A 6,000-nucleotide genomic window follows, 5' to 3' on the forward strand; every position below is an offset into this window, starting at 1 on the left:
CTGGGGGTGCTGGTGGTGGTGGTGGATGACCTCACCATTTCGGGAAACTTTCCCACAGGCTGCACACAAAGAAGGCCGTCAAAAGGTAGAAAGGATCAGAAAGAATAGAAATTTAACACACTGTGTTAAAAAAAAGAAGACGAGACAAAGTGTTGATGGGAGCGAGTCTGTTTCCGAGGGGGAGCCCTCTTCCCTTTTCCAGGGGCTTTTCAGGGCTGATGGCAACCCTCAGGCTGGCTCCTGTAGTCCTACTGCTGGGTCACCTGCCGCCATTTTGTCCCCAAGCTGGAACTCTGCTTGCACTTCCTGCTGCACTTCCTGTTAGGGCAGCCCACCAGCACCAGGTGGCCCAGCGGTTTTCACAGCCGCTACCACCGCGGCTGCTGCTGCTGCTGCTGCTGCTGCTGCTGGGCGACATCACATTCCTGGCATTGCTCGCTCCGAATGGTGTTTGGAAATCCAAAGGCCAGCTTCCGTTCGGGAATGCCTCCCTCACAGAGTCCCTCTCAGCCTCTGATCCCCGGCCTTCTCTCACTTTATTTGAGTTAGCTATTTAAAGCCCATGCTAAGTGCGCTGCTGCTGCTCTGGCTGCACAGGGGAGCAAACACACACTCCATCTCACACACTAAAACCACAGCGGCCCACAAATAATCCCTCTCCTATTTTTAATTTGGTGGGTTGACGGGATGCAGCCTGCAGGACCGCCTGCACCCAGGCCAACCTATTAACCAATTTTCTGTTTAATTCCTTGTTGGATACTTTAATCCAGTTTGGTCCACCAGTAACCACCACTGGGTGACGTGACAATAAATAGCTGCCTCTAGCAAAACAGTTTACATAGTTTTTGAGGATGAACACAAGATAAACACTGTATTTAAGTACAATTATAAGGTACATGTGCTTTACCCTTCCATGTGATGCTACTTTGAACTGCAGCGAGTGCTACACTCGTCCGACAGCTGCTTAAAAATAACATCACCGTTTTACGTACATTGTCAGCTTATAAAAAAACAACACAATATAGTAAAACACATAGAATCATCGGCATCTTGTGTATAAAGTTGTTTGTTATATCCTGAACCTGCTGCAACATTAAAGGTGCAGTGTGTAGGATTTAGGCTGGACGAGAGGAAGCTTGTGTGAGAGACAGCAAGTGAGTTGCAGCTCAGGAAACAATGCGAAAGCCAACTGATGAAGAAAACCAGGACTATAATTTCAAGTCCCAACAAGGGGGGAGGGTTTTTTTTTTGTTTTTTTTAAACGAAGAAAGAAACTGCGGCAGGAGGGAATCAAGAACCTTAATTTTAAAATCTGCAGGACGTGAGCCACTTTCTGATGATACCTAACGCTGACGTGATGAAGAAGCTGAATCCGTGCAGCAGAGAGGAGATATCCCTTCCAGTATTACTGGCAGAGCCGGTGAAAGTACACACATCCTTTACTTGTCTACAAGTACACACAAAAAAAAGACTGGTAAAAGTAGGCATACTCATTCAGCTGCTTTTTACGAGTAAATAGGAGAAGCCAAACCCCAGCCTCGGGAATGTTTTCAAATAATAAAGGTTACCCTTCCTTTTAAGGACATTTCTGCTTACGTGATGGAAAAACAACTAAACCTCCCTCCATATTAACAAAATAAAATATAATCGGAAGACGAACTTACTTCAGTCTAATAATAAACAATATGCTGAAAATGATAAACATCAACACTGCACCATGTTGGGCAGAACGAGGGTGCAGTTCTGTCCCTGACCCCTGAGGTTCAGAACATTGAAAAGTATTCTGATAAGTAGATCTGATCCCAGGTGGTTCCGTCACTCAACCTTCACAGGAAAGTGTGAATCAAAGTCTCTAGACGGTTCCTGCCTTTGATTGGTTCAACACCTGAAGTAGGGAACAGTCGCACGGTTTTTATTTACTGTTGCGAGGAGGATCAACGCCTCGTCGCTGTGGTCGATTATGTTGGTTTGCAACTCAGAGGGTCGCTGGTTCGCTTCCCTGCGCTGCCTCCATCTTAGTTGGACACAATTGGCCTGGTCTCCTAATGGGAGGCTGGATGAGGTCACGTGTCCTGGTCGCTGCTCTGGCGCCTCCTCCCGTCGGTCCAGAGTGGGATATTAATCACGAATGCAGAGCGCAGTCATCCAGAGTCTTGATCAGCTGACCAGGTTACCGTGGACGTCTGGGCGACCAGTGAAAGCACCTCAGGGGCACTGAAAGGGTCACTAATTTACTCAAGTTGGCGATGTACCGTTGGATATCTGGGGATATTAAAAGAGTGCGGTGAACTCTGACAGCCATGTTTTCTGTCAGGCTTTTCCCGCCAGCATGGCGTTATGAACTTAACGCATCATGAAGGAATGAAGGACTGGGGAGGACGGGGTTAAAAGAACCGAAACAACAGATGAAGAAGACAGAGTGATGTCATGATTGCTCTGAGGGAAGTACCTGTAGCACGAAGAACCTGAGTTCTGCTGGGGGATTGTACATAAGAGAGGGGTAACGCTGATGTCACGATGGTCTCTCTCACACACACACACACACACACACACACACACACACACACACACAGACGTTTGCTCACCGATCAAGATTTCTGGCCTACGTGCTCTCAGGCACATGCTGAGAAAGCAGTGCCTTTATGGCCATCTCTTCATTGTATTCTCTAGTATAATTGGCTGAAACACACACACACACTCACACACACACAAAAGGCCTGGGTACTTGGATATCAGCGTCAGTCTTAATGAACCTGTCTCCAGGGGGCGGGGCTGGGGTAATGTCCCACACAAAGAGCTCCTGCTGGGCCGCCGAGCCAACCAGAGGCCAACAGATTAACTTGCATTACATCAGCATCCCCACAATACACCTAATGAGGGAGAGATTATGTATGTGTGTGTGTGTGTGTGTGTGTGTGTGTGAGCTCTCATGCCATTGCATCACTAAGGAAATGCGATGACTCACCTCTGCTGATTCAGTGTACGTTCAGCTGCACGAGCGTTATTAACACATTTAAAATTCTTTAAGTTGGACGAGTCAATATTTAAATATAAAGGATGGATGGAATAACTCTGTGTGTGTGTGTGTGTGCGTGTGTGCGTGTGTGTGTGTGCGTGTGCGTGCGCGCACGCTGTAGTGATCATCATCCATCACAACGATGGAGAGCTTTGCTGTTGCTACTTTGCTACTCTGATACTCCAGGCTGGTCCCTGCTGTTTGGCCACAAAAAGATTCAACTCTGGGCACTCAGGAGCGTTCAGCTGCTGTCATGCAGTATTTATTTTTGCGAGGAGCTGGTGGGAATACAAGGAGAATGAGCAAAGATAACACATTTACGCACAAACAGGAGTCCAGGTCGCTGAATGTCGTAGAAAAGACTCCGAAAAACATCATCGCTGTTTCAAACGAGGGGTGAAGAAACATCTTTTTCATGTTTTTTATGACTTTCTGCTCTGGGGAGAACTGCAGATACGACCTAGGATTCACCGTCCCACCAGTTCCCTCTCCCATGAACAGTGCCCCCGGAGGACCAGAGGAGGCGCTGGTGCCACCAGGACACATAACCAAACAGGAGGCAACACAGGGAACTGTACCAGGCACCCCTTTGTTGGTTGGGCACCCAACAGCCTGCTGTCTTCCTGGGCGCTGGAGTGCAGCTGAATGCTAGCGTGGCTGTTTGTCGGCCCCAAATGGGCGTCAAGCTGAAGACCATCACAGCTCCACCCAGGAGGTTCTGGATCCAGTTCTTTTTGATGGCTTTAAGCCTCTGTGCTGGTGACAGCGGTGGATCCGTCCGTCCCTTTCTTACTAATGCACAAACATCCACTGGGACATGAGGATGAGCCGCAAAATGTAGAGGTCAAAGGTCTCAGGGAGAGTTAGCCTGGTTCAGGCGCGCAACGGCGATCCAGACTTGGTCGGGAGGACACCGTCCAGTTTTGCAACAGATTTTTTTTTTCTTTCTTTAAAGTTTACATTTTTTGGACTTTCTCCTACAATTCACAGGCGACACGTGAACCGTCATGAAAGCCCGATGCATATTACTCATAGATGTATAAATATATATCCAGGCCTACATGAAGGTTTCAGATTTGCATATAATAGATGCTACTGGCCTTGGCGGAAGCCTGAGCTCCCCGAGTGCTTCTAGCTTTCGTAATCTGACCTCCACTCCCACTGTGGAGGACAATAGTCACATTGTACTTTATTGCTGAGAACACGGCAACACAAGTCTGACGGAGCACGAAGCAGAGAGAAGTTCAGACGGATTTTAAACAAACCCCCCCAGGTTAGGAAAAAGAAATGTGAAGGGTAGAATTACCCAGCGTGTCCATCGTAGGGGGCATCCAGCTGCCCTTGAGCAGGGGTCAGCAAGTACTGGAGCCTCCTTTCTTTTACAACACTGTTCACCTTGTGAAACGTGGACGCGCCGCCTGTGAGCCTCAAACCTGCGTGTTCCTTTGAGTTCATATAGGAGGCAGGAGCGAACTTTGTGGAGCCAAATAAAACGATCAGGATCGGCACAAAAATCCTGCATACTTTTTAGATATTATCACTGTAAACATACCTTCATTCATATATATAAATATATATGCTGCTCCTTCCTTGTCATATTTCCGGAGAAAAATATTTCAATACGATGCAAATTCGAAACTGGACACATCTGTGTCTAGAAATATTTCCTCAAGTATATGTGTTTGTTCTTCAGTACAGCACCGTTTCTTCTTTAGATATTAACAAAAATGTCAAAACTCTCCATCTTAAAATGTTGAGAGAAAAAGTGCCCCGCCGTCCTCCAATCACGTGCGTCCACGCCGGAGCATCAGGCTGCAGGTCTGGTGCGGATGTGAGCGGCGTTACGGTGCCGCTCATTGACTGAGAGGTTTACAAGAGCACCTGAAATGAACTTCGCCGTTTGAAGAGAGCGAGCCGTCCACGCATGAGCGAGGAGCAGCCGTGTCGCTCAGTGCTGTTCCGTGTGTGTTTTATTAGACGTCTGGTTCATGTTTCAACAATGTTTTTCCAACTTCAGTTTCAGCCTCATTCTTTCCTATTTTCCCTGTTATTTCCTGTCTTTTGTGTGGCTTCACTTTAAAACTTTACAAAATGTAAGAGCAGAGGAGCGCCAGCAGTGTCTCCTGTGGAGAGGAACACATGTTATCTGTCCTGATGGGCCCCTAAACTCTACGCTCTTCCGCTTCGGCCCCGTTACTATGAAGCATTTCTACCTTCCGAACCTGCAAGAAGGCAACAGGTTTTTTGGGATGCAATGACCCAGGTTCCTCTGAGAAAGACAGCAGAGCACAAAAAAAGAGCAGAAGAGGGCTTTAAGAGTCAACTCAACAAATAAAATCACTGAGCGAATTCATTGGAGAAAGAAATAGAGCAGGACGCAAACGTGGAGAGCGAGTGAGCGGCAGACAGAAATAGAGCAGGCTCGTTCAGGATGGCTGCACAGTGGGCGCCATTAGTGGGTCTCCACACCAGACCTGGACCTCACATTGACCGGAGCCGACGGGTCCCTTTAAACCACAACTGAAGACCACCCTTCTAGATGTACTGGCCCATTATTGATAGTGGCAGTGCAAACAGAGAACCGTCCTTGACTGGAGGAACATGCATAAACTCCCCATGGACGCGTCACATCACGCATCAACACAAACTGGACAGTTGTCATGAACTGATCAGAAGCTACGCACGGAGGCAACATTACATTAGTTGGATATCTCCTTGTTCTACACGCCACATCTCAAACGGAATGCGTCACAGATGTGTGTGGTGCATGTGAAGAGCAAATCCTTAACTAAAAGATTCAATTCAAGGATATTAAATGTAAAATTCCCAAATAGTTTTCCAGGTTTTGGATGTTTCAGGGTACAGTCTTGTCAGTTACAGCGTTTAGCGGAGGTTGGACGTTAGCTTTGGCTAACGGTATACTTAAATGACTACCTGGAGGAAGAGGCACCCTGAGGAGGATGCAGTCGTGTGATTATTCGAGC

Source organism: Aulostomus chinensis, chromosome 14 (assembly GCF_037954235.1).
Source record: "Aulostomus chinensis isolate RoL2024-O1b breed Wild chromosome 14, RoL_Achi_v1.0, whole genome shotgun sequence".
NCBI lineage: Eukaryota > Metazoa > Chordata > Actinopteri > Syngnathiformes > Aulostomidae > Aulostomus > Aulostomus chinensis.